The sequence below is a fragment of the Pavona decussata genome, unplaced genomic scaffold (assembly GCF_977016875.1).
Source record: "Pavona decussata unplaced genomic scaffold, jaPavDecu1.1 SCAFFOLD_111, whole genome shotgun sequence".
NCBI lineage: Eukaryota > Metazoa > Cnidaria > Anthozoa > Scleractinia > Agariciidae > Pavona > Pavona decussata.
Window position 1 is genome coordinate 288,398 of NW_028145525.1, and position 11,560 is coordinate 299,957.

At 40.5% G+C, this 11,560-nt stretch overlaps 2 pseudogenes; one reads left to right on the forward strand and one right to left on the reverse strand.

Annotated features, from left to right (window-relative positions):
• Window positions 1-2,827: 2,827 nt before the first annotated feature.
• On the reverse strand, window positions 2,828-7,061 carry LOC146470770 (zinc finger protein 862-like; annotated as a pseudogene).
• Window positions 7,062-8,721: 1,660 nt separating this feature from the next.
• LOC146470771 (uncharacterized) lies at window positions 8,722-11,223 on the forward strand (annotated as a pseudogene).
• Window positions 11,224-11,560: the final 337 nt, after the last annotated feature.

Consider the following 11,560-nt stretch of genomic DNA (forward strand, 5'->3'; position numbering starts at 1 on the left):
TCTTCGCTCTTCCCGGGTCTAATTTTTTAGGACCCGGCTGGTAATCAAGTCTACCGGGGAAAACCTCACATCACAATTTACCAGCTAGATTCATCCTGAAAATGAACATTTTCCAGCTAGGATGAGCTTTTGAGTTTAATCTAGTAAGCAAGCAATTGTTTTGATGCAGGCCTCCCAGCAAGTTCCATGCCAGTGCATAAGAATCCCAGCCAGTGCACTAAGCCCTGCGGAGCGGATAGTTTGTATATCTGCTCCATTGAGCACTCCTGGTGTGTGAGCTCATGAAAAGTGGCTTGTTCCACGAATGTTTGAATCTCCTGTAAAGCGGAATTAAGCACTTCACATTGTGGACATTGTTTTTTGTGAATGTGCTTGCACTTCTGACTAAAGGAGCTGTCATGTGGGTTGCTCAGTGCATATGCCATACAGTGGTCTTCAATAGGCGATTTATTAGCAACATGGACCTGTAAAATATTTTTAATATTATTTAGAGAAACACTTTTTTGAAGTATAATGGAAAACTACGAAGATACGAAAAGCGAAAGCTACGAAAAGCATTTTTAAGAAAACAAATTCCTACAATTTGTAAAAGTTGAAACTAGAGAAAAATATATTAATAGAATATATGAAACATCTCCAATTTAGAAAGAGAGAGACGCTTTCCTAATTTCTCCGCACCCCCCCCCCCCACACACACACATACACCCAACTCACCTATCAACATTGAAAACGCCAGACAAGCGTGTCTATCAAAAAAGCTTCCATGTATATTTTTTTATCATATCCAGAAAATCTCAGTGTTGCTAGGAATGCGAAAAAGAGTACATTTACTGGATGGTGATTGTTTTAAAGTGAATAGTCATTTTAACGATAGGCAAGAAAAAGGAGGTGACCTTACCGTAGGAGATGGCCAGCATAATAGGCGATTTAGAGGTGCATTTTTAATGTGAACGCTGATCGCAGGAATAAAGAAAATTGATCGCCGAAAGCTTTGTGGGTTAGAACCTTACTACACAGTCGACTCTCAATAGCTATGAAGAGGAAGCTGAAATCTGTGCCAGCTTGCCAAAAGCAAGAATCCAGCAGCATGCTTCTGATAAACCTGACGAAAGGGATCCCAACCCTTTGAGGAAATTAGCCATTCTAGATGCTCTCAGGATTGTCAAGGAAAGTGAATCTTCTTGTCAATTGTTCGAGGACATGTCAAATTATGGCAAAACTCTTTTATTAGCCGAACAAAATAGTGAGAATATAGATCGTGAAATTTTGCTTACCTTGTGGCCAAGAAACTGGAACTCAGTGCAGAATCTATTAAGAGAAGAGGGATACGAAGATGCTAAATGAGTCTTTATTTGCATCTGTTGAAATGAAAAGGAACAAACAAGAAATGGAAACTGTGCCTGTGGTATTTCTTTCTCAACAATAAGGGTGTCAATAATTTCTTGCTTGTGATTGGCAAGGGAAAAATTCCTTTTCTTGCATGTCACCATAAAAACTGAAGCCCCCAGGATAAAACAGTGTTTTGGCCATCTCTATGATCTCACCTGCTGTGGCATCTAGGGCTAAATGTGTGTCCCTTGTCCCTCCTTCCTTTGTTTGTCTCACAGCAACAAATCTTTTTTTTTGGTTTGTCATCAAAATGCAGCCAGCCAATTGTATCTTCTTTGGTGCCTTCTTTTCTGATGCCAGGGCTCGAAATTAACTTTTTTGCTCAGGAGCCAGCTGGCGACTAAGGGGGAAAATTTGGTCGCCAGATCATAAATTTTGGTCGCCAACTTATTTAATATATAGCTTACATAAAAACATGATTTTAAATGTTACTTTGCATGGAAGGAAAGAAACGAAAAGCACACGAAAGACCTCTACAACTGCTCTTGTTTTCGGCTTTTATGTCTCTGGTTCGGCCGGTGATCGTGTTCTTTAGTCGGTAATTTGAAATGGGACGAAACACAGAACGTTCTTAGTCCGTGGTTTTGATAGCAAGAGAAACGTGGGTCCTTCATCCTTGTTTTTTGCGTGGCAAACAAGTTACCTTCCGCTGCTGATAAACGCAATACTTCAGCATGCTCGACTTAGGCCCCTACACACCCGCATTGCTCGTACCAGTCTCCGACCGGGTTGAAATAAAAAGAGCTACTAGCACGGTTTCAGTGGCCTACAAATTTAGAGGGACTTAGTTTCTTAAAGCAGGATTGCCTCAATTTTCGACCCCGTCAATCAATGGAAGGCTATGAGTCCCTGTTAGTCGAGTTTATTGTTGAGTGGATGATAATCCTTTATTAGTTAATTCTCGCTTGCTCAGCTTTTTTTAGGCGTCATTTCCGCCGCTCCCTCACACCCAGTCTTGCTTTTATTTCCTGAACAGTGGCTGGTAGTTGAACCCAACCATTTTTATAAAGGTCCTGTATAAACTGTACTTCAACTGAAGTGTAGATTTGAGCCCTTTCTCGTTTCATTTCACTCGAGAAGTTTTAGGAAATTAAGACCCAAAATGTCGGAGAAATGGAAAGCGCCCCTCAGTCGTGTACGCCAAGTCGGCTGCAGAGTATTAAACACTATTTAAGTCCTTTTCTAGTGATTTTTTTTCTCCATTTATTAATTACCTCATTGAGCACAGTTTTGCAGGTGTCCGCCTTCTAACTGAGGACAGATAACAAGTTTCCCAACCTACTGTACGTTAAGGGTACAAGTTTCTTTTTGAAGGTTCCATACAAATTTCAAACTTATTACATAACTGTAAATTTTATATGGGCAATGAATCTTACAGCCTTAAAAAGATATTTGTGTTTTTCTATCACCGTGCACGACAACCATTTTTCTGCGTGTCGGGAGGCTTATAAAATACACATAGCAACTATCCTTTTGCTGGAAGCTAAAGCCCAATTCAACAAAACTTACTTTTAACAGTAACGGCAATACAATACATATAAAGTAGTTTTCAATTGAATGCAGGAACACCAAAGAAATCACTCTCGTCGTCTTTGACGAATTATAACAGATGCATACAAAGTGATGAACCAATCAGAACTGAAAGAAAGTACATGCAATCGTCGTCAACCTAGCGCCGATAAACGCAGCTAGCAAGTAAAGATTTGTTTTGGTTTACCTCTGATTTGATGAAAAAGTGGCGCAAACTCTCCTTCTTGCCAATCACAGAGTGAAGTAAAACAAAAGGCATTCTGTTGAAAACCGCTCTAATTCAGAATCTCATTTTCTTTACATAAATATCCTTGACTTCAGTCAAATAAACTGTTCAACAGAGCAAATACCCGACATTCTTTTCAACTGTCAATGTTTAAGAGGATGGAAATTAAATATCAGTATCTGTGAAACTGTGGTCGCCGCCGTCTTTCCCCTGCATCCTGGTCCCTGGGAAGCCACTTATCAACAGCAGGTGTTGCATTAAATTCAGTAACTGGCGGACCCTCAGCTGTGATTCTGATAAGATCCTGCAGTGTAGATGAACCAAGGCCAACGCGGAGACTCTTCTTTATTGTTCTGTGCTGAAACAGCACGCTCGCACTGGGCAGCTGAAATGGGCAGTACGAGCATGATTTCCATGAGATGAAGGACATTTTGGAAATCGTCCTTGTATGGAGCCTTGGTCAGCATGATTCCCCACAGGCTTGCATAATCCTTGTCACGGAAATTGGTATTGACAAGAACCTTAAGTGAAAACCACTCTTCGGAAATCACATCGGTTTCGCAGCCAGCCTTCTGTAGCAGTGGAGCAAACCAGTTGGTCAGACGATCGATCGCATCGTTTCCAAAATCTACGAGATCTTCCGTGCTTGTGGGCCAAGAATCGATATTGAAGATAAGCACATCTTTGACAACTTGGGTGGTGTTGCGTGCCAAAGGCTGGGCATTGGATGTTGAAGTAAGCATGGAGCCAAACCTCTCAAAAATACCAGTTAAAGACAGATCAATTGCCACTGCCATTGAAGACTGCAAGTTGTCAGGGCGGGCGCCTCGTCTTTTCGGTGTACCATCAAGTGATCCTTTTAAAGTAATGCCTTGAAACTGCATCTCACAGTCAACCTCAGAATCCTCGAGGATATTCGTAAAATGCTTCAAATGACCATTTGGTGCAGGAGGGCTTTTCAATACTTGAAGATTGGTCACTGTTTCATGCAGAAGTGAAACCGCCACCGGGAGAATCAAGTCGTTTCTCTGCATCTTCAGACTCAGTTTGGAAATGATTCCAAACATATCAGCAAGAAAATGGCAAAATGCCGCGAAAGGAATACTTCTCATCTTATCGCTGATAAATTTCGCTCGCCCCTTGATGTCAGTGTTCTTTGAAATAGCGCTGAGGTGGTCCATGTGACACAACACGGCAGCATACTGACCAGAACCATCGCCAACTGGTTTGATCAATACGTTTAGGGCGCGGCTGATATGGGGGAGCCACCTGGTTCCACTGACCTGAGTAGGTTTCAAAACATTAACTCCAAGCTCACTTGCAACTGCTTGCAACTCTCTCATGCTTTTGGGGCTGTAATGATAGGTTTTCCATATAAGTTGGAGAACATCATACACAACTTCCACTTGGTGGCAACTTTTTTGCATCTCAATAAGTACCAGTTCAAGTCGATGAGGAAGGCAGTGGAAGTCGACAAGGTGTGGTGAGTGTTGGCGTAACAATGCTGAGACTCTGCCTTTCTGTCCAAGATTTACAGATGCCCCATCTGCGCCCATGCCCACAAGTTTATCCTTCCACCGGAGAATGCCACTTTTCTGAAATTCTGTTGACAGTCTCCAAAATACCTTAAATAATAACAAATAGCAATATATTATTTAGTAAAAAGATTACCCAATGAAGTAATATACAAATAGTGAGGCTGTAGCAAAAAAGCAAAACACTTGTAACTACTGTAGCAACATTCATTCCACATTGTATCGCTGAACCCGTTATTATATGAAATATTCATGACACTTAATTTTGCAAATTTGGAGATCATTTCAAAGTCATGAAGTTGTAGTGTCGTTAGAATGTCACGTGATCAAGTATTGAATGTAAAAACAGAAAAGATTACATTTATGTACCAGAATTTAGAGGGCCAAGTTTTTTAATTTTGCGCGATTAATACAGTTTAATTCATTTACTCAGAAAATCACCTTGAGCATGGGCATGGGCCACAGCCTTGTGCCCCACCAATCGATTTATAGGCTGGCCATCCTTGACATATCGGCAGTGAACACCGTCAATCATGATACTTACGTAGATCTTTTGATTGAGTTCACTCGCCAGTTGCTCAGTCATCACTTCACTTATAACGGAAACAAAGTTATTACAGCTTTTATCGTTTGCATACGTCAGGTTAATGTTGAGGCCGTTTTTCTTTTGGAGCGCGAGAATTGCCTGATATTTGCTGAACGGCAGTTCTTTGGCAATTAGATAAGCGGTGTTGAATTTTGCCTCAATCTCTTTCCTTGTTTTCTCTTCCACAGCCTTTCCCCCTCTTTGCAGTCCCTGCAGAATCGGCGAATTTATGACGGGCTGTTGCTTAGCAAGACAAGCATCACGGGCCCGAAGGTGACCGCCACCAACACTATGTTTCTGTAAACTTTCTTTCTTGAATGTGCGGCATCCTGAAATAAATTCTGTTTTGCCCGCCAAGTGGGGAAAAGCACAACACGTTTTGCAAGTCATTTTGTTTTCATTCTCGTGGTAAACTACCCAGCTGAACTGTTCCTGCCACTGAGGTAGAAACTTTCGGTTAGTCGAGGGCTTTTTTTGGGCGACTTCTTTTCGGTTGTCAACACCCACTTTCTCTTCACTTTTCTTTACTTTCTTCTCTGGAAGAACAGCTGGATGATCGCCTTTTCTTTTAGCACCCAGTTTGACTGTAGGTGGCTTTAAAAATGTGAAGAGAGAGCTCTGCTTTGGGCCAGTGCTTTTTGTAGCAGGCATCTTAATGCTATCTTCATGACGCGCATCAGGAACAGAGATAACTGGAACGATGTGGTTTGGCGTGTACCAAGAATTGGTTGATTGTCTAGGTCACCGTCCCTTGACCACAAAAAGTAGACAGGTTCGTCAAACGCATCATTAGAGTGAGATATTCGGGGCTTTATGAAGTTCATCATTAATGGGCGGTACCTGAAGTTGACTTGAGGGTACAAAGAATAAACCGGCCGCCCAATGACTGATGCTATGGCCATTATATGAATCAGCGATCCCCACTTTTTATCCTCGCATGTATCCACTGCTTCGGCCTTTACTGCATCAATTTTAGTTCCACCATCTGTAATAGCTTTGTCACCACTCGCAGTCAAAGCAACCGGAAATAGCACAGATTCGGGAATGTTCATGAGCTCAGCCGTCTGTTTAAATGCTTCATGCGTCGCGTAATACTCAGCATTAAAATAAAGTTCACTGGCAACAAGAAGACGTAAAGCGGTACTTCGTGATTCATCTCCACTTAGACACAGTGAAGTGGAGTTGCATAAACAATTCCCATTTCCTCTTGCATGAACTGCTATGCGATGTCCAGGTTCATCGATATCTGGAATCAAGCTAGATCCGAGGACATCCCTTGGTAATTCGGCATTCATGACTGTCGACGGATTCAAATTTACTATTAACCCTCTGGCTGAATCTTCATCACCTGCCCATAAAAACTTACGTAAATCTCGTAACTGATTTGCATCTGCCGCCATTATTTTCCTGGCAAATGAAAGCACATGGTGTCGAAGTGCGCCCGCGATCCTATTTTTAGAAGAAGCCGCTGAAACAATATGGTGCCTAGTAAATGTTTCGCATTGACTTCCGATCGAATTATCGGAGTACACTTTGTGTCATTAATTAACAGAGTGTGAAACCGATTTTCTTGTAGTTTTCCGACATTTTAGTGCGAATGGAAAGGTGAATCGTCTTCTAGCTACCAATTCCAAATGAATTCCTTCGTTAAAGATTTAAATACAGAAGCTTTCGCTACTGTTTATCTTGGGTTATCGGACAAAACAAGAGTCGCCAGCTGACAACCAGTTCTGAAAATCTAGTTGCCAGCACTCAATTTTTGGTCGCATTGGCGACCAGAGAGTCGCAATTTCGAGCCCTGTCATCCTCACCTTTCTTTCTCTTTTTGGACAGGTGTGAATTACTGGAAGCTTCAAGTTTCCATTATATATAACATTACATAACTTTAATGTCAATATAGCCTTTGACACGAACGAAATTGATAATGATGCTTTAATGAGCCAATGACAGTCAACTTTATAATGCAAGATACCTTAGACGGGTTACAAGTCGACTTATAAGTCGTCTTTTAAGTTACCTTAGACAAGTCATAAGTCGACTTATAAGTCGCTTTGTCATCTTGGACAAGTTATAAGTCGTTCTCTTCCATCTCTAAATTATTTTGATGTCCAGTTGGGGGCTCTATAGGTTTGCTCTCTAAGCAAGGCCATAATTTATCCTCCTCGGTAGTCTTCCTCACACAAGTTTCTGGTTTTTGCCTCCATTAGCCATCACTGCAAAATATCACCTTTGCATCCATTTTGCTGCTGGACTTTATTTTTGTATATACATACAGTCGAAGAAAGTGAGACTAGGACTGATCACCGACCAGAATACGTGAGGCAGAGCGAAACAAACAATCACCATCTCCAGTCGCCTTGCAAGCAAGAAATCCGTTAGTTTCATCTTCCAAAATAATGTCCTCCGGAATAAGTGTTTGGGCAACCTCAACCTTGTCGATCATTTCTGGATTTTCAATTGACGCTTTTTGTTTTATCCAACGGGAAACTTGATCGCATTTTTTGGAAAGATTTAAAGTAGCTTTGTTTTTCCTTGCTGAAACCTTGGTCAAGATGTTTCTTCAGAGATATTTAATCAGTTCGTGGGTTGCACTGTAACTGCAAAAAATCCATTTTTGCCGTGGAACTCGAACTGAAACTCAACCCAGTAATACGATCAAGAAAACAATTGACTGATACGCGACCACCGAAACAATTTTCTCTTATGCTTTCTGTTTTCCCACGCAAATGGAACAAACAGCTGTAATCACATATGCCGGGAAAATACGGAGTCAGGCATTTAGATCATGCAGATTTGTTACAAATATCAGCGTGCAAAGAAAGTCGTGTCCGATAGCCCAGGGCTAGTGAATCCTGACCATCACTTGCCCGACGGGCAAGTGAAGTTTTTTTGGGAATTTAAATTACAAAATTATTGTGAACCAAAAGTCGTTTTTCAGGCTGATCTCACATAGGGAAATCTTTTTAAAAAGGTATCGCATTACATGTACATTTCATGCCCAACATAATGCGTGAAAATTTTCCTTTGTAGTCTAGTCCACTCAATTCAAGTAAAAATAATTTGAAATATGATTAACCCTTCCTAAATAAGAATTATTTCAGAGAAAGCCAATTCTCTGTATTATGCTTCATCATTGAATCAACGTTCCTAAAAGGTTTTGATCCTGTACTCCGGTAAGAAAGTTATCCAGTTCCGTTCATGGTTTTTGCATTGACACGTGCGTTTCAATAAATTTTACAAATTGCAAAAAAAAAATGTTTTTCCTTTGAAACCTTTATAGCTCGTTATGAAAGCTGACAAGATCTAAACAGGTTCATTTCACCACAACATCTGCATAATTTTGTTTTACGATGGCACTGATGCGTGACATGGCACTTTCCGCTTTCGCTTTCCAAGCTTTGCGCTTGCCAACTTGTTGTGGCTACAAACACAATACCGTGGGCATATGCTCCAACATGGGCACTTTCAAGACCGTCGGCAGTTCCGTTCGGCAAGAAAACACTGATAGAAAGTACTGAGGTTGGACATTTCAACTCCTACAACTCCACCAGGATTAGGTTCATGAGAAATGTAGAGGATGTTGTTGTTGAGGCACATCGATACTGCTTTATTGCAACCATCTGGGTACTTGGAGAAAGAGACATTGCCTATTACAGTTCAATCAGCCACCTCCAGTAACACCATGTACATACACTTGTCTGTATCACTGGCACAGGAAAGTGTATAACGGCTTACTTAGGCAATGCAATTTGGCATAATATCTGTGGATAACCGTTTTTTTCTGGGTCATTCTTTTTGTTCACTCTCTCAACGTTGTTCAGCTGTGTGGGAAGTCTGGATCAACGTATCGCTACTCCACTACGCTACTGCGTCGAAATTATTTAACAGTCTATCAGAAACTATTAGAAACTGTAAGGATTACAGAACCTTTTTAAGAGTCTCAAGGAATTTTTTAAGAAACAGAGTACAAAGCGATTAGTTAGTTTTACTGTCATTGGTTTCCGTTAATCCTGTTTCTACTGTATAATTTGTAAGTTACTTAATTTAATTTAATTTATTTTGTAATTGTAATTAATGTAATTTAACGGGGAAGAGCCATCAAGTGGAAATGTTAATAAACCATTATTACTAATATTATTATTGTTATTATTATTATAGTCAAGATTCCTCTTCTTTAAAGGGAAAGTGTCACAACTACTGCGCATGCACTGGTTTGCCATATGCAAATGAGGTAAATACTGTGAGGTGCAGAGGTGGATTTCATCGCAATGGTAAACAGTGTTACAGTAAGGTCCAGTAAGCAGGTTTATATCAAATTTAGAGAGCAGATAAAGGGAAATTGTAGTTCAACAGAATTATTCGCCTTTTCTTTTGATATTGCCACCAATCTCGTCGCCTTTCAGGATAACACTTTACTTTTAATCTCACCAGGGAAGTAAAGAAAATTTCTGCCAATGAAAGAGCACCCAGCAGGAAGAGGGCCAGTTGTCGATGTAAAACAGCTGGGCAATTTTGCGGAGAGTTTTGTTCATGCAGTTGGCGAAAACCATGCAAGAACCAAAAGGAGACCGAAGACCGCAAGGTCAGTTTTCCTTGTCTGTCACATAACCAAGTCGGGAAACAGTTAACTAACATTAATTAATACTTTGGACCTGTATATTAAGACTGCAGTTGAAGTGCCTCCACCAGGCTGGAATGTCATCAAAGATCCGCCAAACCCAGAAAGTCTGCACAAGGAAGAGGAGAGGGATGCAGGGAATTAGCGAGTGAAAGCATGGTTTCACACAAATGCAGCTGTAATTATTTTCTCAATTGTGGTGTTATAGTTATTGGTCTAGATTCATAATTCTACTACCGACTCTCTTTAGGCAAATTGAACAGGGTGCAATGCTTGCATCTGTAAAATATGGAGAAGGTAGTACCAGGACGTAGTACCACATTTAAATAATATATAGTGAATTTCAATTTATAGTCTTTATCCCAAACCATCAGTTCTTATCAGTTTGAGGAACAAACATCACAATATTCGTTATTCTTCAAAAGGGTTTTCAAGAAATGACTATTTTATGTCACTTTATGCAGGGAAATTAGAGTGGTTTGCTCTTTCATTTATGTTTATTTTAGAAACAGATTATTACATCACTGCTTTAAGATTCAAAATTTCTCTTCTTTTGTTTAAACATTATTCATTCATTCACTACAGTCACTCGTGAAACATTTTCATATAGGTGCATGGCCATGTATATCCTCTCTCTATGTAGTCAATTATGGTATGAAAATAATAAACCAGTGACTTGTTTCCTTGAAACTGTCAGGAGTTTGTTCACACCCTGGATGAGGCCACATCCAAAAAGCTTGCCATAAGGGCATTGCAGCGGGGAGTTAGCTGCATGGATTATATTAACGTGCTGTTCATCATGGAAGACCCAGACGAGGAGGGAAGCCCATCTACCTCTGGAACCACGGAAGAAAATTCAGTGCCTCCCGCACTTAGTACACTTTCTGGAGAAGGCTCACACCAAAGATTATTGGCTGCTGCTAGTGCTAGTCTTGGTGCTTCAATTCAACCACCACCTTCATCAACCCTTGTGCGTTCTACAAATAAACAGGTGCCAGAGTGGTGCAAGTGTGGACACTGTAGGGAAATGCCCCAAGAAAATGCAAACCTTTGCTGCAAATCTAGAAACTGTGTTTCCCTTAGCAGAAGGTTTACAAAGTTCTCCCTTGATAAGGGTTTCCTTCAACTCAGTATCAAGAGTACTTGTAACATGAGGAATGATTGACAAGACAACAGCAGCAGAGCTTTCCGCAAGGCAGCATACCGCCACCACATCCTAGAAGAGTATGGTTACCTAGGCAAGCACAAGCGTAGAGTGTGTCCATCATGTTGTGTGTGGAAGATTAGAGAACATATTCCATCATCTACCAGGGCCTACATGGGTTTCAGATCTCATTAACTTTGGCATTCAACAGATTTATTTGAAACACTTGCATGAGCAAATCATTGTGCTATAATTTGAAAATTAGTAGTTTTTCTTTATTGTAACATGAATATTTGTTTACGGAGGTCCTACACGTGATCTACCACAGTTCACTTGACATGTGTACAATAAAGACCCTACGCATGCATGGTAGACCCCTATAGCCCTGTTTTATTTCAGAAAATGTGATATTCCTTAGAGATGTTTCCTTCTGTCAATCCTACAATTTATTATTCATGTCTACAAAATATTCATGTTGAAAGCAGTAATATCACATAGTTTGACATGGGAAAACAAGATGTACAAGCTAAAA